At 45.7% G+C, this 25,160-nt stretch overlaps 1 non-coding gene across 1 annotated transcript; it reads left to right on the forward strand.

Annotated features, from left to right (window-relative positions):
- Nucleotides 1-441: 441 nt before the first annotated feature.
- On the forward strand, nt 442-514 carry TRNAG-CCC (transfer RNA glycine (anticodon CCC)). The gene has a single exon. It is a non-coding gene; the product is annotated as a tRNA-Gly (tRNA).
- Nucleotides 515-25,160: the final 24,646 nt, after the last annotated feature.

Consider the following 25,160-nt stretch of genomic DNA (forward strand, 5'->3'; position numbering starts at 1 on the left):
TGTGGTATACCCACACGATGGACTACTCACTCAGCCACAAAAAGGAATGGGGTACTGATACAGGCTACCACTCGGATGCACCTCAAAGACATCCACCATGCCAAGTGGAAGAAGGCAGTACTGTGTGATTGCATTTATATAAAATGTCCAGAAACGGCAAATCTATAGAGACAGTAAAGAGATTAGCAGTTGCCTGCGGATGGAAGTGGGAATAGGGAGTAAGCAAAGGGGCAGGAGGTTTCTTTCTGGGATGATGACAATGGTCTAAAATTGGACTGTGGTAATGGTTCTGCACAGTTCCAGAAATCATTGAATTGTACACTTAAAACAAGTAAATTTTTTGGTATGTAAATTATACTCCAGTAAAGCTGCTAACATAAACCAAAAAATAAACAAAAATATGCAAAGGCCTCATTCATTCAACAAGGATGCCCTGGGACTTCCCTGGTGGTCCAGTGGGCAGGACTCTGTGCTCCCAATGCAGGGGACCCGGGTTCGATCCCCGGTCGGGGAACTAGATCCCGCATGCATGCCGCAGCTAAGAAGTCTGCATGCCGCAACTAAGACCCGGAGCAGCCAAAATAAATAATAAATAAATAAAATAAATATCTAAAAAAATTTAAAAAAAAAACAAGGATGCTCTTCCACACCCATGTGCCAGTTTATTCAGCAACAACCTGAAGAGCTATTAAGCCCGTGCTATCAAATGGACAGTGTGTTGGGCCTGGGACAGAGAGATAAGTATGGAGCATATGTAAAGAATTCCTATCAATCAAGAAGAAAAAGATGGATGACGCAATAGAGGAAAGGGAAAAGACTTGAACAGGCGTTTCATAAAAGAAGACATCCAAATGGCCAATAACATTAAAAGGTGCTCAACTTCATTAATCATCAAAAAAAAAGCAAATAAAAATCAGAAGGAAGTAACAATACACACTCACCAGGCGGTAAATATAAAAACAAAATAGAAAATACCAGGTATTAGGAGGCTCTGAGGCCCATGGGGCGCTCATGCACCGCTGAGAGGAGCCCTTTGGAAAACGCGATATTTAGCAGAGCGCAGGGAGCCTCCTTTATGACTCATCCATTTCCCTCCTAGGTATAGAGCCAACTGAAGAGATGTGTTCATATGTTCATGGAAAGACATATACAACGTGTATAGCAGCACTATTCATACGAGCCCCAAACTGAAAACAGCCCAGTGTCCATCTACAGCAGAGTGGACAAAATGATGACGTAGTTATACAATGGAAAACTTTACACTTTGAGAATGAACAAACTATTGCTACAGGTAAGTGGATCCCACAGATGTAATGTTGGCCAAAAAAGCCACTAAAGAGTACATATAGCATGATTCCATTTATATGAAATTCCTAGAAGTCAGGAGAGTCGTTATTTGAGGGAAGGGTATTGAGGGCGGGGATCTGGGATCCTGGTAATAATCTACTTTTTGATCTGGGTGTGAGTTACACGGGGCTGTTCTCCGGGCTGTATACTTCCTTGTGCACTTTTCTGTATGGATGCTATGCTTCAGTACAGTTTGTTAAAGAAAATAATATAGTCCCTGACCTCAAAGAATATACAGTATCTTGATTCTAGAGCGATGTTCTCCAAACTTTATTGACTGTGCACCTCTATCAGTAAAACTCCCAAATATATGTATTTCTATTACTTATAAATTAAATACATGAACCACTAAACTAATAAGTGTCTTATAATACACAAGATTAAAATTTTTAAAGTTATATTAAAATATATATTATACACAATTAGAGGTTCTAACATTGTCTTCCTGCATTGTAGTGGATGTTTTGTGCATTTCTTGGGAATCGGTGATCTTGGGAATCAGCTTTAAGAAGACACTGGGAAGGAAAAGAAAGTTAGTGTACTGAAAATAAGCATTTTGGAATCATGACTTTGGAAAAAAAATAAATGGGTCCAGTTCTCTTGGAGTCTGGGAAAAACCTGGCATTGGGCCTACAAGGAAGAGAAAGCATTCAGAGCTCCATCCATCCTCACCCCACTTCTCCCATGCGGAGTCTGAGCCAGAGGTGCAGCCAGAGATTCTGAAACTTCAGTGTGTATAAGAATCACCAAGGGGACTTCCCTGGTGGTCCAGTGGGTAAGGCTCTGCACTCCCAATGCAGGGGGCCCGGTTTTGATCCCTGGTCAGGGAACTAAGATCCTGCATGCCACAAGGAAAGATCCCACCAAAAAAAAAAAAAGAAAGAAAGAAAGAAAGAAAAGAATCATGGAGGAGCATGTTAAAAATGATGCCTATTTCTGGAGATTCTGATTTACTGGGTCTATGATAGGACCCAGAAATCTGTGTTTTTAATAAAACCTCTGTATTATTCTACCGGAGTCCTTACACCATAGTTTGAGAAACACCATCCTTAACACTAAGGTTGCCAGACATTTTCAGGTAGTCTTTGTACCACTGGAGAACGTTATAATTTATAAGTCGGAAGCGTTTGCATTTGCATCCTATTTGGCCAGGCACCACCAATTAAAAAGATGTCGAGGGAAGCAGAAGCGGAGCCAGAGGCAGGCAGAAAATGGAAGGCAGAGACGTCATAGATAAACGAGGAGAGGAAGCCATTGTGGGGAATGGGAGAGACGGAGGCTATAGAATAAGAGAAAAGGGATGGGATAGAAGCGAGAAGGGGAGGGGGAGAGAGACCAGGGAGGGAGGACGGAAGAGAAAAGACAGCCCTGCTTTCCCCCACTCCATCCACCACCCACACGCACCCACCCACCAGGCTCTGAAGGCAGAGCCGACTCTGGCCAGACCCCGCTTCCCTGGTGAAATTCATTTGCAAAAGAAGCATGAAGAGAAGAAAAGAGAAAGGGGAGGAGAGAAGAAAAGAAAGGCCACAGAGAAATCGTCAGTTGTGGGACCAAAAATAACATTTAGAAATAGAAGAAGTCCATCTTTACATCGGTCCTTGGCAGGTGGGTGGCAAAGGAGTGCCTGCCCCATTCCAACAGGACCCTGGCGGCAGCTGGAAGTAAGGAAGTGATATTCCCCTTTGGGAGTAAATAACAACAAAATATCCACCGAGGAGCCCAGCAGAGAGAGGCAAAGCCACATTAAAGAGGCAGCAAGCCTCCAGGGCCAAGACCTACCTCTAACTTGATGGCGGCTATTAACATATGTGAAGCCTGGAAAAATCCACCCAACGTGGGCTGGGCTCTCTGGAAGCTTAGAAAAGAAATCTGAGAGGTTTCTGAGAACTGCTGCCCCTCCTGGTCTCTGCTGTCTTTGAAGTAAACACACACACACACACACACACACACACACACACACACACACAGGATGGGCTTTTGATTACCATCCAGCCTGCTTCTCTTACCCCAAAGACAAGCTAGACCCTAATTCCTTTTCCCCAGCAGCGTGGCTGAGGCTGGGGTTTTCATTTGGAGGTGCTGTCCCTCTTATCAAGGTATGAAAATAGTTCTCCAAAGTCGCTTAGGCGGACACAAATCCCTGGGGAATCTTGAGCTCTGAAAAAATGCACACGGATGACCTCCCTGCTGGTTGTTGGTTTCCTCGTGGGAAAGGGGGCTGGCCTGGGAAAACTGTCAGGAATAGCACGTTTCTGGCTCAGAACAAAACCCCACCACGAGTCTCCATTCTTTTGAAGACTAAAAATAAATTCGGAATTAGTCACAACAGAAAAGGAACAGTCTCTTCAATGACTATAATTATTAGGCTCATCCGAGTCCCAACTTTTTTGCTTACTAATTACATGGCTGGGACAAATGACTTCACCTCCCAGAAACTCCGTTTCCTCATCTGCAGAAGGCGGGAGTGGGGAATGGGGTGGGTGGTGATACCTGTTTCGGGAGATCATGGGAAGGACTGGCTCACAGGAGGCCATCTGGTGAATGTATTCGGTCAAGAGTACAGCTCTAGCGAGTGTGCCCTGGGCTGGGTTCAGACTGGAAGAGACTTTACCCAAATCTGGGATTTGAGAAGGCAGAGAGTGGTGTGTGGAAACGTTTAGGCTTGGTGTCATAAGCGGGTGGAATTCATGCTTATTTACTCTCTAGACTAATAAAAATTCCTTCCAGAGTCTTCCAGAACAACCTTGGGGAGGAAACAGAACACAGGTTTACATTCCTCCTGACTTCCCCAGCAGGATTTCCCAGTCAGCAAATGCTCTCCTGTGATCACCTGGAGGTCAGAGCCTGAGAAGCGTGAACTACTCTGCGAGGACCCTGGGTGCAGCCTGGAGATGGGGCAGGACTCAAGGTGCTTCCAGAGAACCTTGTAGCAAACTGCCCTTCAGACCTGCCCATGCCAGCATCTTGAGTGACAGCTAAGAAATGAAAGGGTGCACGACAGGGGTCCTCCTCTCTGGGTATTCAAAGTGATAATAATGGTACAGGAATATCCAGATACTTCAGGAATCCAGAATTCAACAAGAACTGAGCAAAATGGAATTTTGAACAAACAAGGCAAGAAATGCATGTACCATGTTAATTGTAGAAGGCGGGCTGCTTCAACGGGGGTGGGGGTGGGGTGTCATTATTCTATTCTCTCCTTTTTTATAAGTTTGAAAAGTTCCATAATAAAAAAGGAGGTATAGTCCCCGAGCCTCTTCCATATACCTAACTCTTAGGAAAGTCCTTCAGAATCTCAGTGAGAGCATATTCACACCGTTTCCAAACAATTCTAAGAAACTAATTTTCCTTCGCTAGCTTTTCAGTCCATAGTATATGGGACAAGTATCTTGACAGCAGGAGGAAGTGCCAGGTGACAGTCGACACTGGCGGGGAGAGGGATGTGGGAGAATCACTAAAAAAGACTCAAGAAAATAAAAAGTGCCTTAGCCCAGAGGTGTTTCTAAGATGCTGGCGATGGATGTTCATTAACACACAGTGGAGCACAGACAGCGGGGGCAGAGCTGAGTAAGCAGGTCCTGAACTAAGCTTGAAAAGCAAGTGATGGGGATGGTAGCCCAGGCTCTGCTCTTATAGCCAGAGCCTCAGTTTCCTCATCTGTGTCTGCCTTATCCTACAGGAAAAAAGGTGTCTGCTTATCCTACAGTCCCGTTGGAAAAACTAAAGTAGGCAATGCATTGAAAGGTGGCTGGTGAACTATAAAACATTCTCCAATATAAAGTTTTGTAAGAGTGACAATGACCCTGAGCCCTTCCATTTCCAAAGTCAAGGCACTGTGTAATACTTTTCGGAATGATCTTTATCTTAGTCTATTTCGGCTGCTATAACAGAATACCCTAGACTGTGTGGCTTACAATCAGAAATGTATTTCTCACAGTGCTGGAGGCCAAGGTCCAAGATCAAGGCGTCAGCAGATGCAGTGTCTGGTGAGGACCCGCTTCTTTGTTCATAGACGGCTGTCTTCTCACTGTGTCCTCACAGGGCAGAAGGGACAAGGCAGCTCTGTGGGGTCTTTCTGGTAAGTGCACTAATCCCATTCACGAGGGCTCCATCCTCATGACCTACTCACCTCCCAAAGGCCCCACCTCCTGACACCATCACGCTAGGGGTAGTTTTCAACATATGAATTTTGGGGGGGCACATTCAATCTATGGCAACCATCATCCACAGTGCTTAAACTATCTCAAATTATTTCAAGTGTTTGCAAGTAAAAGGGACAGGGTTTTTCTTTAAACTGAAGTATAGTTGATTTACAATGTTTCAGGTGTACAGCAAAGTGACTCAGATTTTCAGATTCTTTTCCATTATAGGTTATTACAAGATATCGAATATAGTTCCCTGTGCTATACAATAAATTTTTGTTGTTTATTTTTTATATAGTAGTGTGTATCTGTTAATCCCATATTCCTGATTATTCCCTCCCTCTCCCCTTTCCCCTTCGGTAACCATAAGTTTGTTTTCTATGTCTGAGAGTCTGTTTCTGTTTTGTAAATAAGTTCATTGGTATTATTTTTTTAGATTCCACACATAAGTGATATTGTGTAATATTTGCCTTCTTCTGTTTAACTTACTTCACTTAGTATGATAATCTCTAGGTCCATCCATGTTGCTGCAAATGGCAATATTTCATTCTTTTTTATGGCTGAGTAGTATTCCATTGAATATGTATACCACATCTTCTTTATCCATTCATCCATTGATGGACACTTAGGTTGCTTCCATGTCTTGGCTACTGTCAATAGTGCTGCTGTGAATATTGGGGTGCATGTATCTTTTCAAATTAGAGTTTTTGTCTTTTCTGGGTATACACCCAGGAGTGGGATTGCTGGATCATATGGTAACTCTTTTTAGTTTTTTGAGGAACGTCCACACTGTTTTCCATAGTAGCTACACCAATTTGCATTCCCACCAACGGTGTAGGAGGGTTTGAAAAAAGGGACAGTTTTGATTCCTGGACAAATCATTTATGTGGAACAACTCACTTCCTAACAAAAATTAAGTGAGGTGGCTGTTAGCCTTGGTCACTTGCGGGAAAAGGCGGTGGGAATGGAGGGGAGGGTGGGCAGAGATGATCCTTTCTTTATAAATCTTGGCATTGTTTCATTATTTACAATGGGCACACATGACATGTAAACTAAAGCTAAAAAAAAAAACAGTAAAAAATTAAATACTCATAATAAGCAAGGGGATAATGAACAGAGATTTTGTACCTGTGGCCCTTCACCAGGTGAGGTAGGGGATCTGGACACTTCAGCCCATGGTGAGTCCTGCCTTCCAGCAACGCTCTCCTTATAGGGGCTGAACCTGTTAACCTCCTGAGAGGAGCATCAAGCCTTGAAGCTCTGAGCAAATGGCTGATGAGAAGGCGAATCCGGGTCTATGCGGGTCGTGGGATAGGATCAAGAATTAACATTGGGAAGATAACTCCAGCCGGTGCTAAACTTGCATGTGTGTCACATGCAGATAACCCTGTAGAGCTACTTGGAACCTTGAACTCTGACTGAACTCTAGGCCCCCACCATGCCCGCCTCCCTACAGAAGCCTCTGGAAACAGTTGTCTCCTAGTGAGTTGGTATTAGATTGAACCACACAAAAACAACAATGCCAGATCATCTTTGGTCTATACAAATAGCAATCTTAACTTCACAGTTTCAGTGCCACATCCCCCATCGAGACCTACCCCCAAGAGGTAATGTGAGGCCCACAGAAGTCTCCAATCCATCCCGTTCCTCCCACATTCCTTGTTGACCCTCCACTCTACAAAGTTTTGCCTGATGTTATGCTGGATTCATGATATGAAACGCCAACAGTTCGCTGGAATCACTGGGAACTTGTGACAAATTCCAATACCTGGGATTAAGTATGGAGACGTTCATCACTGAGGTCTGGGGTGTGTGCATGCTTAAGTTCCCTGGTGGTTCTCATGCACAGACCTGGCTGAGACCCTTGGCTTAGTGCAAGGCTTCCCACCCTTTGCTGTATATTAGATTCACCTGGAGATCTAAAATATCCTGATGGCCAGGCTGCACTCCATACCCAGTAAGTCAGTATCTGGGAACCAGGCATCAGCATTTTGTAAAGATCTCCAGGGGATGCCAATGAACAGCCACGTTTGGGAACCACTGACACGGTGAATGATGGACTTTGCTGACCTTTATTTCCAGATGCAGGAGTCACCTGCAACCCAGAACTGACCACATCATCAGGGAGTAAAGATAGTGCAGGGAGGACAGAGACCTGGCTACGTGGGGCTCCGGTTAGGGCCTGGGTCAAGCTTACCTGTTCGTCTAGTGCCGGACTCGCTGGCTTTGTCACCTGGCTGTCTGCCTCTTGAGACGGGACAGCCGCTAAGCCTTGCGGCCTCAGCCCCTTCTATTTCCCGGGCAGCTCGCCTTCTGATGCCCACAGTGACAGACACACTTGGGAGCTGCTTCCCCTGCCTGGGAGTGCAGCCCAGGCCCCACCAGGGAGCGTGTTGCCATGGCGATCATGGCATACTGCTCCCTAGCCCCTTCTGCCACTGTAAAAGCCCTGTGAAAAATTAGAATTCACAGGGCTTTTCAGGCTGCCTGGACTTCTCCACAGGAAGGGGATGTGGGAGATTTTTGCCCTCTGTGCTTTGGGAAGATGGGGCAACGAGGGAGGGGACAGCAGCCTCAAAACAAAACCCCAGGTTTCCCGGTCTATTGGGATATATGAAGACATCTACTTTCTTAGAGCAAGGGTTGTCAACCGTAACCGCTGTCAGGATGTTTGTCAAGAGGAAAACGAGCGGGGATGTCGGAAGGAGAAAGAGCCATTTCTTCAGGTGGAGGAGGAAGGCAGAGATGGATGGAGGGAGAGGAGTGGGGGGCGTGGGGGCCGCATCGAAGGGTGATCCTTAGAGAGAAAACCGCAACTGAAGAGAGAGGATGAGACTGAAGGGCTGCATGGAGCAGGGGTGGGTAACCTGGTGAAGAAACCAGGGAATTTAGGCAGGAAACAGAGATGGATTGGGGAAGAGAAGACTGATAAAAGAAGTGTGCACTAGTTACCTATGGTTCTGGACCAATTCCTGCAAAATGTAGCATCTTAAAACAATGATGAATATCTATTACCTCACAGTTTCTGTGGGTCAGGAATTCGGGAGCAGCTGACCGGGTGCTTCTAGCTTGGGGTCGCTCATGAGGTTGCAGTCAAGATACTAGCAGGGGAAATTCCCTGGCGGTCCAGTGGTTAAGACTTGGGCTTTCACTGCCGTGGACCTAAGTTCAATCCCTGGTCGGGGAGCTAAGATCCCACAAGCTGTGTGGTGTGGCAAAAAAAAAAAAAAAAAAAAAAGATACCAGCAGGGGCTGCATCATCTGAAGGCCTGACTGAGGCTGGAGGACTAACTTCCAAGATGACTCACTCATGTGGTTGATGAGCTGGTGGTGGCCGTTGGCAGGAGGCCTCCGTTCTCAACCCGTGGAGCCTCTCCAAAGGGCTGCTTGAGTGTCTTCATTACATGGCAGCTGGCTTCCCCCAGAGAGAGTGATCCAAGAGCCAGGAAGACAGAACCGCAGTAATTTTTGTGATCTAGCTTCAGAAGTTATTCATCTTATTTCTACACTATCTTACGGGTTACACAGCCCTACGTGGGGCTGGGAGGGATTATACAAGGGCATGAATACCAGGAGGGGAGGCTCACCGGAGGCCCTCTTGGAGGCTGGCTACAACAAGGAGAAAATCCTTTCTGAGTCATGGGACTATCGAGCATATTGTGCAACTTAATCCCTGCACAAGGACACCAGGCATATGGGACAAGTGGGGATTGCAATCCAGGCTGAACTCTGATAGGCTGGCCATACCCCAGCCTGAGCAGGCAGGTATGCCTTTTTGCAATGTGCCTCTCTAGAAGAGGTACATGCACTATTCCTACAAAGGTATAGCTTGTGCCTCAGTCTCAATTTATCAGGACACTTTTAATTGTAAATAACAGAAAATCCAACAACAAAAACAACAACAACAAAAAGAAGAATGTATGGTATTGATTTCTATAAATGAAGGATGCAGGGATATGAAGCTTCAGGCACAGCTGGATCCAGGGTCTCAAACAGTGTCCTGACCTCTCTGTATCTTAACTCTGCTTTCTTTTGATTTGATGTAACTCTGTCAACTTTATTCTTTAAAGCTCTCTCATCATGGCAGCCAGCATCTCCAGTCTTACTGACTCTCAGATTCAGCCTAGGTATGGAGATTCTCCAAGCATTTGAAATAAAACTTCTGACCCTGACTCTCTTTGACCCCTCCCTTGAACATTCGCTGGGGGCAAGGAGATGGGACATGCTGGTTGGCTTAATCTGTAATATATGGCCACCCCTAAAAACTAAGGGGGCTTGCTCAGCTCCATCCAGCAATTTCAAAGAAGTCTTCCCAAGGGGAGGTCCTGGATGCTGGTGCCAGAAAAAGGAGGGATAATGCCAGGAAGGTAAAAATCACAGTGGTCTTCCGTAGCTCCAAGGCAGTATTTGACTGAATCAGGAGGGAGAGAGTTCCTCCTGGAGCCTGGGGGTGATGCTAATGGTCACAAGATGGGCCAGATTAGTGCTGAGATATGGCGGTAAAGGAGGAAACATGTGACTGCTCACTTAGGTGAGGTCAGAGGCCTTGGTTTCCCTTAGGCTTGGCTGGTGGAACCCTGGATGATAGGCTTGTGATCTAAACTACAGGCCTTTTAGAATTAAAAAGGAGAATTTTATTTTCAGATTACTTTTCCCAACAGTAATGTATAAACTAAAAGAGAGAGTCTATCCACTTATCAGCTTTTCCATCAAACGCATTTGAAGTACTTCCTCCTCGCCATGACAACTTGTGATGAAACAATGCTTTAAAAAACTGGGGAAATATAGGTGCAAATCCAGGACTGGCCCGGTTTAGAATTTAACTGTCAGTACCCACTGCTTATCCGTCCATATCTACTCCCAGGCATGAGCTAGATTAGCCCGACTCTCTTTTTGGAGTTGGAGACCTCCCCAGATATGCCCATTTGGGCAGTTCCAACTTTGGGGATGAAATTTTCCTGCTTTGTCTGTTCCCCTGCTTGAGTCATGGGAAACTTCAATAATCGACCTATTCTTCTCTAGTTGCGGACCTTATCAATTCTACCACCTCACCATCCCTCAGCGTTAAAAATCCTTGCCCCTTCCCTTGCGCAGCAATTCCTGGTTCACTACGTATCCCTCTGTCCTGAGGCAGAGAAGAGAGAGAAACACATGGAGACCAGCAATTCCGGTTCGAGCTGGGGAAACAAGATTCCTGTTAGCTCGATACTGCCATCAGATCCAGCCTCCTGCTGGCACACTCAATGGCTCTCTCCTTTAAGGGTCCTTATCTATATGTTAGTAACTCTACCAAGAATGATTTAAGATTCTGCTAAATTCTGCATTTTAAAACCTGACTCTGCGAAAATTTGCTGGAGAAATGGCTTCTATTTTTAAAGGGGCTGATTCTTTCTTTTTTCTGATTATTTTCAAGAGAAATTTGAACTTAACGGAGCAGTTTTGAAAGCCCAGCTGCACCGTGAATCCTTCCTAAGCTGTGCAGAGCTGGGTCAGTGTTTCATAAGTGAGAGGCACTTCTACTGGTGGTCTGGTGATTTAACAGATGATTGTAGGGGGCATGGGATGAGCATTTAAAATGATGTTAAACTGAAAATTTTATGAGTATCAAACTTAGGATTTCATGAAATTTTTTTCTAGCACGAGGTGAAAGCAGAAAGCTATATTATTAGCTCAGAATTTGAAGACAAATGTTAGTAAACAATGACACTATTGGTGTGCAGACTTGGCAAAAGTCATGAAGGTGACTCTATTAATTTCCCATGGCTGCTGTAACAAACTACTACAAGCTCGGTGGCTTACAAGAACATACATTTTTTTCTCTCACAGTCGTGGAGGCCAGAAGTCTGAAATCAGTTTCACTGGCCTGGTCCAGTTTCACGGCCTCCAAAGGCTGTAGGGGAGAATCTGTTCCTTACCTCTCCCACCGTCTCTGGTGGCTGTGGATATTCCCTGGCTTTTGGCCACATCACTCCAATCTCTGCCTCTCTGGTCACATTGCCTCTTCCTCTTCAGTGTGTAGCAAATTCTCCCTCTGCTTCTCCTTTTATAAGGATGCATGTGATGGCATTTAGGGCCCACCTGGATAATCCAGGATAATCTCCCCATCTCAAGATCCTGAATTTAGGATAAACAAGAAGGTCCTGCTGTATAGCACAGGGAACTATATTCAGTATCCTATAATAAAACATAATGGAAAAGAATATGAAAAAGAATATATGTGTATGTATAACTGAATCATTTTACTGTACACCAGAAACTAACACAACATTGTAAATCAACTCTACTTCAATTAAAAAAAAATCTTGAATTTAATCACATCTACAAAGTCTTCTTTTGGGAATTCCCTGGCGGTCCAGTGGTTAGGACTCAGTGCGGTCACTGTGGAGACTTGATCCCTGGTCAGGGAATGAAGATCTCATAAGCCACGAGGCTCAGCCAAACAAAAAACAAAAAACAAAAAGTCTTTTTTTTTTTTTTTCCCCCAAACAAGGCAACATATTCACAAGCACCAGGGATCAGGGTGTGGATATCTTTGGGGGGAAGGGGGCTATTATTCAGCCTATCACAGTGGCACAGGAATTTGGAACAGAGCAAGTTAAGAAATGAGGCTTCCTGCCTGCAGAATTCATACACCCACCTGCGGGTCTGCACCTGCTGAAATGGATGTTGCCCTCTGTTCCCATCTCCCTCTCACTAAGGACACTGGAGGAGAGGGATGTACAGGGGGAAGGACAGTCTCCAGGCTCCTGTTGCCTTTGGAGAAGAGACACGTGTGGGAGCAACCCTGGACCCATTCATTCCCCACAGCCTGCGATTCTTGGACAGATTCCCTGGTGCACACCTCGGCAACAGCTACCCTGAAAAATATGACTTTAAAAGTTCCCAGGTTCCAATGAGTGTTGTTTCACTCCATACAGATCCCTACCTTGGGGCCCCCTCTCAGACTTGCACTGTATTTATTTAAATTGCTTTTGAAATGTTAATCACCGAATGTTAATAAACACAGTAATTATTCTTGATTTTCCTTATGCGTTCCATTTATTAACCGGAACTCATACTATTCATGACTTCACAAGGAAGCATGAGCTCTAGAAGTAGGCTAACGGGCTTGTCTTATGAAATTAACGAAGACATCTTCTTATCGCATAATCAGTAAATTAGACGCGGGATGATGGCGTTTCAGGGAAAGATGCCGGAACAGCTTCTCGCGGGATCTGATTAGCGCGTTCACAGCGAGAGCTTGCTCTTGGGAGCCTTTCTGGAAGGAGGGTTTATCAACTGAACTCCCGTAATTCAGCAAGTTGAGTGAAAGTGTGCAAGCGAGGCAAGTGGGAGAGACAGTCTGTCTCCAACAGCTTTGATCCCATCCGGCCTGCTCCCCACTCCCACAACCGCCGCCCTCCGGGCATCTGCATCTGCGCGGGCCTGTAACTTCTCTGACTCCAGTGACACCAGCAAGTGACGTCTCCTTTGGCCAAGCAGACAAGAGCTGACCAGAGGAGCCAGGGAGCTCCGGGGCAGAGGCCTGACGGTCTGCAGCTGGCGAGAAGGAAGCCAGACCAGCGTTAGGCATTAGCTCTAACTCGGAGCAAAGACTGAGAACCTTGCCAGGGAAGAAGCTTGTTCTAAACCCCCCAAAGGTGAGGCCTGGAGATGACCTTTCTTTTTTCTTTGGCAGCGCCCCACGGCTTATGGGATCTCAGTTCCCCGACCAGGGACTGAACCCGGGCCACGGCAGTGAAAGCCCAGAATCCTAACCGCTAGGCCACCAGGGAACTCCCCTGAACTTTCTTTGACCTTGACCTTCTTGGGGCTTACCAGGTGAGTGAGAGATGCTGGCGCCGGACACCCCGCATTTTCCTGCTCAGCTCCTGGGGCTCCCAGTGATCCTGATTCAAATCCCAGGGTGGGGTCTTTTCCCTACACAGGGTCCTTTTAAATGAAAGACGTGTTGTTCAGGAAGATAGGAGGGCCCTGAGGGCTTCGGTCAAACACAGAGCGGACCTCCTCAGGGAAAGAGGAGGAAGTGGTACAGAGGCTGGGGTCCTAGCTTACAGGGAGACAAAGTTCTGATCCCAGCTGGTTCGAGACACGTGGGGAGGGACATCTTGCTGGATTTATTCACAGGACCTTTCACTAGTGACCAATAGTTAGAAGCAATAAAGATAGGTCTCAAACAATAAAATTTTTAAAAAGAAGCTTGAACATTATATACATATTTACATATAATAAATGGGAATTGATCTCACTATAAATTATGCAGGAAGCATATAGAATTTTTTTTTTTTTACCTGAAGTATAGTTGATTTACACTGTTGTGTTAATTTCTGCTGCACAGCAAAGTGATTCAGCTATACATATATATACTACCTTTTTTTTTTTTTTGGCCTAGCCGCATGTGGGATTTTTGTTCCCTGACCAGGGATCGAACCCGTGCCCCCGGCATTGGAAGTGTGTTGTCTTAACCACTGGACTGCCAGGGAAGTCCCTATACATTCTTTTTTTTTTTTTTTAATATTTATTTATTTATTTATTTTGGCTGTGTTGGGTCTTCGTTTCTGTGCGAGGGCTTTCTCTAGTTGTGGCAAGCGGGGGACACTCTTCATCGCGGTGCGCGGGCCTCTGACTATCGTAGCCTCTCTTGTTGAGGAGCACAGGCTCCAGACGTGCAGGCTCAGTAGTTGTGGCTCACGGGCCTAGTTGCTCCGCGGCATGTGGGATCTTCCCAGACCAGGGCTTGAACCCGTGTCCCCTGCATTAGCAGGCAGATTCTCAACCACTGCGCCACCAGGGAAGCCCCCTATACATTATTTTTCATATTCTTTTCCATTATGGTTTATCACAGGACACTGAATATAGTTCCTTGTGCTATACAGTAGGACTTTGTTGTTTATTCATTCTATATATAGTAGTTTGCATCTGCTAATCCCAAACTCCCAATCCATCCCTCCCCCATGCACTCCCCCTTGGCAACCACAATCTGTTCCCTATGTCTGTGAGTCTGTTTCAGTTTCATAGATAGGTTTATTTGTGTAATATTTTAGATTCCACATATAAGTGATATCATATGGTATTTGTCTTTCTCTTTCTGACTTAGTTCACTTAGTATGATAATTTCTAAGTCTATCCATGTTGCTGCAAATGGCATGATTTCATTCTTTTTTATGGCTGAGTAGTATTCCATTGTATGTATGTACCACATCTTCTTTATCCATTCATCTGTCGATGGGCATTTAGGTTGCTTCCATGTCTTGGCTGTTGTGAACAGTGCTGCTATGAACATAGGGGTACATGTATCTTTTTGAATTATAGTTCAGATATATGCCCAGGAGTGGGATTGCTGGATCATATGGTAACTCTATTTTTAGTTTTTTAAGGAACCTCCATACGTTTTCCATAGTGGCTGCCCCAACTTACATTCCCACCAACAGTGTAGGAGGGTTCCCTTTTCTCCACACCCTCTCCAGCATTTGTTATTTGTAGACTTTTTAACGATGGCCATTCTGAATGGTGTGAGGTGGTACCTCATTGTAGTTTTGATTTACATTTCTCTAATAATTAGCGATGTTGAGCATCTTTCCATGTGCCTGTTGGCCATCTGTATGACTTCTTTGGAGAAATGTCTATTTAGGTCTTCTGCCCATTTTTCAGTTGGGTTTTGTTTTTTGTTGTTGTTAGTGAATTGTAGGAGCTGTTTGTATATTCTGGAAATTAAGCCTTTGTTGGTCGCATCATTTGCAAATACTTTCTCCCGGTCTGTAGGTTGTCTTTTCATTTTGTTTATTGTTTCCTTTGCTGTACAAAAACTTGTAAGTTTAATTAGGTCCCATTTGTTTATTTTTGCTTTTATTTCTATTGCGTTGGGAGACTGACCTAAGAAAACATTGGTATGATTTATGTCAGAGAATATTTTGCCTATGTTCTCATCTAGGAGTTTTATGGTGTCATGTCTTATATTGAAATCTTTAAGCCATTTTGAGTTTTTTTTCGTATATGGTGTGAGGGTGTGTTCTAACTTCATTGATTTACATGCAGCTGTCCAACTTTCCCAAAACCACTGGAAGCATATAGAATTTGCCTTATTTTTTTATTTTTATTTTTTGATAAATGTTCTCCAAACTGTCATGTTTATAACAAACAGCATTTAAATAAAATAAATTTATTTTCTGACTTAGAATATTAAAAAAAAAAATCCCGAGTCCAGTGGGGTGATGAACTCAGAGACTTTAAAATTCCCTCCAGTCCTAGGAGTCTGATTCCTTTATGAGTCACTCATGCCTTCCTCCTGGGCAGAGCTGTGGGGTGCACAGAACCTGGGCTCTGGCATCAGACAGCCCCAGGTTTGAATCAAGTCCCACCACTCGCAGCTGTGCGGTCTTGGGTTTGTCACTTCACTGGTCACTTGTCCTTGCCCACAAAAGTGGAGATACCATGTCCCTTGTGAGGTTGTTCGTAATTACGAGACAGAAGGACATTGGGCCAGGTTCCTGAGTCCTGAGTCCTGAGTCAGGTTCCTGAGTCTTGACAAGCGGCCTGACCCCTGATGTTGGTTCATGAAGCGGCTATTCAGTCCCCCCAGTGTGTTCACTGAAGCTTGTGGCCAATCCCAGCTTGGACCTTCCTGTCCTTTCCCTACCCGGCCTCGCCCTGCCCCTGCCTGGTTTTGCAGGTGGACACCGTCCAGGTGCATCTGGGCACCTAGGGTTGGAGAGGCAGGAATCCAACTAGAAGAGCCAGAAAAATTCCAATACAGGGAGGACCCAAGAGAAGTCCCAACAGAAGACGGAACAGACCTGGCCACATGGACCCCAGAGCCTTGGAACACTTTGCTTGTTACACCAGTTGCGCCTCCCTTTGGGGACCTCCAGCCAGTGTTTTCTGGTTAGGGTTCCATCAACAGTTCCCTCTGTGGCGGTGGAGAATGGCCAGGTGTGATCTGAGGGGAGGTAGTGGGGAGCTCCCCCTAGTGGCCGTCGCCGAGCATGTCAACCAGGGGCCTCTTGGGACTGTCATCCCCACCAACCCCCTCTCCATCCCACCTTCTCAGTGCCTTGTCCTTTCTGAGCATGTTTTCCCAACCTGGCCACTGCCTCGCTACACAAGGCCAGAGACCATAAATTAGAGATCCATGGCTCTAATTTACTTGGCCAGCACAGTGTTGTTGAAACCTTTCATTACAGGCCAATACTTAAACATCAGATTTGACATAAAAATCCAGATATGTAACTTCTCTTGAAAAATCAGAAGCTCTGGCAGCCCTGAGCTTGGGCTTCTGCCCGGCAACGGTGGTGAAGGCAGTTTACAAAACAAGCAAAAATCCCTGCCGTCTCGGAGTTGACGGTCTGGTGGGGGAGGGGAGAGAGAAGGAGCCCTTAACAAAGCCAGTTATGATGCATATATAGAGACAGGGGAGGTCAGACCAAGCAGGGCTTATAGGCCACTTAAAGCAGCGGTCCCCAACCTTTTTGCCACCAGGAACCGGTTTCGTGGAAGACAGTTTTTCCACAGAAGGTGAGGGGAATGGTTTCGGGATGATTCGACCACATTACATTTACGGTGCACTTTATTTCTATTATTATTACCTTGTAATATATAACGAAATAATTATACAACTCACCGTAATGCTGACAGGAGGGGGAGCTCAGGCGGTCGTGCGAGTGATGGGGAGCGGCTGTAAGTGCAGATGAAGCTTCGCTCGCTCGCCTCCTGCTGGGCGCCCTGCTTCCTAACAGGCCACGGCCTGGTACCGGCCTGGGGACCCCTGACTTAAAGGACAAAGGCTTTTACTCCAGTAGACTGGGAGTCACAAAGGTGTTGCCAGGAGGCTTATGTTACTTTCGACTAGGCTGTTCCGGCTGCTGTGTGGACTGTAGGGTGGGGGGGGGGGGCAGGAGCAAAAGGTCCCGTTAGGGGGCTGCTGTTGTCGTTCAGGTGGGAGGTGACTAGGATGGTGTTAGTCAAGGAGATGGGAAGTGGTTGGTATGGAAGAGAATTAAAACCTCCCAAGTGCATGCAAAAGCATCTCCCCGCCCCCGTATCTCCTGACCTCTGTTCCCACCCAGGCAGAGGGTCCCTGGTTGCAGCCCCATCAGCCATGGCCTGAGCCACTATCCACTGGATGGACGGGTTACCCTCCCCCCAAGACTTCACAGGTAGCCCATGTTGGTACAATCCCAAGGGGGGTCACTCACCAGGACCCAGAAGAATACCAGTCTGTACCCCCAACATTGAGAAGACACAGGCAAATGCCAGCCCCCAGTGTGACCAACGGAACAGTGAATTTTGTTAAAGTGACTTCTCTCATTGAGTCCTGATAATGAGGGAATCTTCTGGAGGAGAGCAGAAAGGTCGTAACAAGCAATACAGCTGCCACCTGTGTGGAAAACTCTGACACTTCTGAAGTTTTCAGCTATAAGCAGCACAGCTGTCTTGAGGCCGCCATGCTGTGAGGAAGGCCAAAGTCTCATAGATGGAGAGGCCCTGAGACTAGTTGAAGAGAGAGGCCCAGCCAGCCCCCAGCTGCTCTGGCCACTGTCTGATTGCACTTGCCTGAGACCAAGGCCAGAACCACGCAGCTGAGAACTTCCTGAATTCCTGACTCATAGAAATGACTATCTTTATTGTAAGCCGCTGAATATTGGAGTGATCTGTTATACAGCAGGAGATCACTAGAATAGCTCTTGACTTCAAGGAACTTAAAATCGAGTTGGAAAAAAGCCAAGAGGTAAGTGAACGTAGCCAAGTTTATTAGACAGTGCCAGCAGTCTGGATGACCAAGGCCCAAACTGTAAAGCCCTGTCTATGTAAATATAGTAAATATAGCCACCCTCGCACCCCACCTTTTCTCTCCCTCCACCTATCTTGCTCCTATATTTGCTCCTATCTTGACTGACCTTCCAAATCCTTGATTCTCATCATAGGTTTGCAGTTCTCTGCAGGGCTGACACTTTCTCAAACTCGCAACCTGCTAAAGCCCTAAATTAACAAGCTACCTGGTCTCCCCAACTTCACTTTGGATATACTGCCAAGAGTGGAATCAAGGATGTTTAGACCACAAATCCCTGGTTCTGGTTCCTAGTTCTTGGCAACAGTCATCACATAAATTTTCCAACAAGAGACACATCCGCATAATTAGACCAACGATATCACAGACTCAAGACACATGCAAAGAGGGCAGGGCTGAGAGAAGGGTAGTATTCATCAAAACCTCATCATAAATTCAAGTTGAAGGATTGAAAAGAAACAAAACATGGACACTTCCCAAACCCGGCAGCTGGACCTCTCACTGAAATCCTGAAATCACTGCCGCTCAACTCAACATCTGGGAGAGAATAAAAAATAATAAAGATTTAAAAAGAACAGACGCTGGACAATTACCAATTGAAGTGTGGATTGGGAATATAAATTCTCCAAGAGCCTAAAGACAGCAATACACATTGGCACATGGGTCTTAGGACTGTGAATTTCATCCAGCTGTGGCCACCGTTCTTTTTTATTATGGCTAATATTTAGTTAGCAAATGCACTTTCTAAGCAATGAACATAATTATGTTCAGGTTGACATGACCTGAATTAGGGTTACTGAATTTTTTAAAAAAAAATTTATTTATTTATTTGGCTGCGTCGGGTCTTAGTTGCGGGATCTTTAGTTGCGGCATGCGAACTCTTAGTTGCAGCATGTGGGATCTAGTTCCCTGACCAGGGATCGAAGGGGGGCCCCCTGCACTGGGAGCATGGAGTTTTAACCATTGGACCACCAGGGAAGTCCCAGTGTTACTGAGTTTTTGCTTATTCAGCACTGTCAGTGGAATACAATGTCCAAAAAGATTCGGGTGCTGAGCAGTAGCCCCAAAGAACATTGGGAAGAATGTTGTATCTACATTTGAGAGACCTGGGTTTAAGTCTTGACTCTTCCATTTACTAATTGCATGAAATTGGCATTTTTTAACCTTCTGAACTTTTGAAGAAATCTGTCAATAGAGATAAGACTTGCCTCACAGAGTTTTTTTTTTTTAATATTTTTTAAAATTTAATTAATTAATTTGTTTATTTTTGGCTGCATTGGGTCTTCGTTGCTGTTCGCCGGCTTTCTCTAGTTGCAGCGAGCAGGGGCTACTCTTCGTTGTGGTGCATGGGCTCTAGGCGCGTGGGCTTCAGTAGTTGTGGCACACAGGCTCAGTAGTTGTGGCTCACGGGCTCTAGAACACAGGCTCAGTAGTTGTGGCGCACGGGCTTAGTTGCTCCACAGCATGTGGGATCTTCCCGGACCAGGGCTCGAACCCATGTCCCCTGCATTGGCAGGCAGATTCTTAACCACTGCCCTACCAGGGAAGCCCACCTCACAGAGTTTTTATGAGGATTAAGTTAGGTAATTTATCTTCAAAACTCCTGTAACATTGCTTTTAGCTTCTTCACCTATGAAATAGGAACAATACTTCTGTCACAGAATTGAGTTACATTGTAAGTTACATTCCTTAGCTTATGATACTACTTAAGCTACTTTTAAGACATGTAAGAAACTTTTGGTTGTAAATAACAGAAAGTGAGACATAGCAGCTTTAAAATGAAAGGTTTTGAATTGTTTTAGTCAAAGAGAAGGCAGGAGGTAGGTGGTTCCACGGTAGGATCAATGATATCAGGCACTGAGTCCAAGTCTCTGCTCTCCATGTGACTCTCCCCTCATGGTGACAAGATGGCTGCTTCACTGCCAAGCATCACATCTTCACACCAGAACATCCAAAGCATGAGAGGAGAGGAATCTATTCAGACATCTCTCTTATCAAGGAGGAAACATTTCTTAAACACCTCCCACAGATTTCCCTTTACATCTCATTGGCTAGAACTGGCCCATGGCTATCTCTTGCTGGGAGGGAATCTGGGGAAATGAATGTCCAGCATTTCCAAAAGCTAACGTGAGAAGCCACTTCTACCAACAAGGAAGAAAGGAGAGAAGAATAACTTTGGGGTAGGAAACACACATTCTGGGCCTTTCACCGTAACATACGTGAGAGTGCTTACTATGAGGGGACCCATTAAATGGAGGTAGCATTTATGGAGTACTTACTGTATACTAGGCATCATTCAAAGTGTTATACATGCATCACTTCATTCCATCCTCTCAACAACCCTATGAGGAGGAACTACTATTATTCTTGTTTTATAAATGTGGAAACTGAGGCACAAAGAGGTTAATAAACTTTCCCAAGGCTACCCGACCCATGAGTGTTGGGCCAAGATGTTGATCTGAGTCAGAGCAGATTGAGTCTTCACGGGAGGACCAAGGTGGATACTCAGCTCACCTCTCACATCTTGCTCGTCCTGATCTCACCTCAAGGTCCAGTGGGTTTGAGTTGTCATGTGGTTGTTTGATTACCTATTTATCTGTCTTAGAAGTGATCGTGTTCATGAAGCATTACCATAAAGCAATGAGATCTTTGAAACTGTCCAGAACTTACATGTTTGAATTGTGGTGGTCATTGGCGGGTGGGGACCTCATGGTTAGACTCACTGGGCCAGTGAGGTCAGCGACCCCGACTCATCCTGGGATAGATTTGCACCCATCACTTTAGCTGGGGGCTGAGAGGTCGTCTCCAGAGTTGGGGACAGCAAGCTGTGGGACACCCGGGCTTTAGCTGCGCTCAGGAAGGTCCCGGGAACTGGGCGTGGACGGAAGACCCTAGCACAGACCACGGGGCCCTGGGGAGAGGATGAGAGCCTGGCAAGAGGGGCGGGACTCCGCCACGGAGCCTGAGGTTCTGGGTGCAGCACGTGGATCTTCCCTGAGGGAGAAGGTCTTATGTAAACGTAAAGAAGCCTCTCTAACCCTGCGTGATCCCGGGCCGGGGAGCCGAACCGTGAGGAGGAGAGCTCTTTCCCAAGCTGTGCTGGAGATAAAAGTCAGCCCAGCATTCCAGGGCAGAGCAGAGCACAGCAGAGCCGGCTAGGGTGGGGGCGCTGGAAAGGGGCAGGGCCACTGGTGCTGATGGGGAGCCCCCTGAGCCTGGAGAGAAACAGCCCAGGGCACTACCAGCTGTGGACAAAGGTCTTTCTTTGACCTCCTATTTGGTGCCAGGCCTGGGCTGGCTCAGCCCATGCCCTCTACAGATTTATTGACCAGTGAAAACAGTGTGCTAAATTCCAGGGTGGGGAAGTGCAGGGTGCCAGAAGTGCCCTCAGGAGGGGCAGGTCCCAAACAAGCTTCTAGAAGCCTTCTTATTAGGGCTTTCCTAATCTCTGTCCTGCTTTCTCATGCTTGCTCTCATGCCTTGTTCTTCCCTACTGCACCCCAGCCTGCAGAGGGCAGCCAGATTTGTCATCCCGAAGCAGTGTTTTCTCAACCTTTTTACCATTGCCACCCCTCCCCCACCCCGTGAAATTTTAATACTGCAGATATATTGTACGTCTGCTTAGGTATTGTACACGTATCTGTGCTTTATACATACAAAGGGTAAGATTATTCCACCTCCCGAGAACCAATTTTTGGTCCCTCACTGGCAAAATCACCCCTAAAAGAATAAGCCCATTTCCCACTGATTAGCAATAGGGTGGTCCTTGGCTACGCTCCAGTGTATCTTGTGTAAAGCCCTTCAGTCTTTTCTGAGGGGTGTTTAGTAGAGCCCTTTAATCTGGTGCTGTAATGTTAAGGTGCAGATGAAGGGCACACGCAGGGAAGACTGTAGTCAGTCGTTGGACTGGTAATCTGTTGCTCCATGACAATTACTCTGAAATGAAGCAACTCAAGACACACGTTATCTTTTGGTTTCTTTGGGTTAGGAATCCGGTGAGGCTTAGCTGGGTCCCCCGGCTCAGGGTGTCCCACAGGCTTCAACCAAGATGTTGGCCAAGGCCAAAGTCGTCTCAGGCTCGACTGGGGAAGGATCTGCACCCAGGCTCATTAGTGAATGATCATTGGCAGGCTTCAGTTCTTCGCAGCCTGTTGGACTGAGGACCTCACTTCCTCGGTGGCTACTGTTTGGAAGCCCCCCCCCCTCAGTTCCCTGCCATAAGGGCCTTTCCGTAGGGCAGCTTATAACATGGTAGACAGTGGGTGGGTGGAGGGGGGCGGGAGAGGAAGGGGGGAGGGAGACAAGGGGAGAGAGGCGGAGAGGGCAAGCAGGAGAGAGCGTGTGTGAGCGAAACAGAAGTCACGGTCTTCTGTATCTCAGGAGCGTCACGTTTGCGGTGCTCTCTTCCTTAGGAGTCACTGGCTGGGTCCCGGGAGGCAGAAACTTTGGGAGCCATTTCAGAAGCTGCCCACTGCAGTGGTCAAGCTGAAATCAGGGAACAAACAGGTCACAAAAGTCAGGCCGTGGGTGGTCTAGGTAGGGTGGAGGGTCAACCTCCAGGCAAGCAGTTCGGGACCTGTTATTAGGGCAAAGCCACGGGCCAGGACCAGAGGGGTGACCCGGAATCAGGCATCTGCAGGAGTCAGAATTCCAATCAAGGTGTTGGGTCAAGTTGGGAAGGATTCCCCTGGCCCCAAGCAGGCCAGGCAGCAGAGATGACCCAGGGCAGCAGGAAATGTGTAAAACTTGGTGATGGCTACCTCAGCCAGGAAGCTTCTTACACGCCATCTGCCTGATAAAGATGACCCCAGACCTTGGTGGGTCCAGGGAGCAGCAATGCTCTTTAGGAAGGAGAGGAATTGGGCAGCTAGAGGCAGGGCTCAGAGCAGACAGGGAAGCAGCACAGGAAAGGCTCTGGAACTAAGCTGGTGGGCCTTGCATCCTAGCCCAGCTGTTTGCTTGTTGTGGGACCTTGGGGGAGTAAATTTTTCTTTCTTATAAATTTATTTATTTTATTTTATTTAGTTATTTTTGGCTGTGTTGGGTCTTCGTTGCTGCGCGCGGGCTTTCTCTAGTTGCGGCGAGCGGGGGCTACTCTTCGTTGCGGTGCGCGGCCTTCTCATTGCAGTGGCTTCTCTTGTTGCAGAGCATGGGCTCTAGGTGCACAGGCTTCAGTAGCTGTGGCACGCGGGCTCAGTAGTTGTGGCGCACGGGCTTAGTTGCTCCACGGCATGTGGGATCTTCCCGGACCAGGGATCGAACCCGTGTCCCCTGCATTGGCAGACGGATTCTTAATCACTGCGCCACCAGGGAAGTCCCTGGGGGAGTATATTGACTTCAACCTGAGTTTTCTTCTCTCTAAGATAATACCTAACTCACAATGAGGCTGAGAAGATGAAATGAGATACTAAAAACCCTTAGTACAGTATCTGCTGCAGAGCAAGCACTCAATAAATGTTCATTATTGTTATTATCATTATTATATAAAAGTAGTACGCTTAGAAAGGAAAATGAGTTCATTCCTTAAAATCAAAACAACAATAACAAAAAGAGCTGAATCTTTTATGGTTGAGAAGATGCCACTTGAAGGTCTAACACAATTTCGTATTTACAAATGTGGCAGGCATGGTGAGAACTGCAGCTGTTCAGTGGCTATTCCATGTCAGGCATCGAGCGAGGTGCCTTATAAATTATCTTCGTGCCATCCTTTCAATTCACATAAATGATGGGTTATTATTCCCATTTCACAGATGAAGCAACAGAGATCCAGAAAGATCCAGTATGTTGCTGAAGGCCATGCAGTTAACAAGAGTCATCTGTAATTTACGTTATAATTTACATACCATAAAATCACCCACTTTAAGTGTACAATCCAATGATTTTTAGTATGTTTACAGAGTTGAGTAATCATCACCACAATCTTAAGTTTAGAACATTTTTATCAACTCCCAAAGAAATCACATACCATTAACTGTCACTCTTTCCTCTTCTTCCCAGCTCCTGGAAACCTGTAATCTTCATTCTGTCTCCATAGATTTGCCTGTTCTAGACATTTTATATAAATGGAATCATACAGTATGTGGTCTTTCATGATTGGCTTCTTTCACTTAACATGATGTTTTCTAGATTCATCCGTTTGTAGCATGTATCTGTACTTCATTTTTTTTTATTGTTGAATAATATTCCATTGTACGTATACATCACATTTTGTTTATCCATTCATCTGTTGATGGGCACTTGGGTTATTTTCACCATTTGGCTATTGTGAATAATGCTGCTTTGAATATTGGTATAAAAATATCTAAGTTTCTGCTTTCAATTCTTTCGGATATATACCTAGGAGTAGAATTGCTGGATCATATGGTAATTCTATGTTTAACTTCTTGAGGGACTGCCAGACTGTTTTCCACAGCAGCTGCACCATTTTACTTTCCCACCAGCGATGCACAAGTGTTCCAATTTCTCCACATCCTTGCCAGCACTTGTTATTTTTGATTCTAGCCATCCTAGTGGGTGTGAAGTGGTATCTTATTGAGGTTTTGATTTGCATTTCCCTGATGGCTAATGATACGGAGCATCTTTTCGTGTGCTTATTAGTCATTTGTATATCTTCTTTGGGGAAAATGTCTATTCACATTCTTTGCACATTTTAAAATTGTGTTTTTAAAAATATTTTTAATTGAATTGTAATAGTTCTTCATATATTCTGAGTGCAAGTCCCTTATCAGGAAAAGAATTTGCAAATATTTCCCCTCATTCTGTGGGTTGCCTTTTCACTTTCTTGAGGGTGTTGCTTGAAGCACAAAAGTTTTTAATTTTGATGAAGTCCAATTTATTTTTTCTTCTATTGCTTATGCTTTTTGGGTGATATCTAGGAAATCATT

Source organism: Balaenoptera ricei, chromosome 20, assembly GCF_028023285.1.
Source record: "Balaenoptera ricei isolate mBalRic1 chromosome 20, mBalRic1.hap2, whole genome shotgun sequence".
Classification (NCBI taxonomy): Eukaryota; Metazoa; Chordata; class Mammalia; order Artiodactyla; family Balaenopteridae; genus Balaenoptera; species Balaenoptera ricei.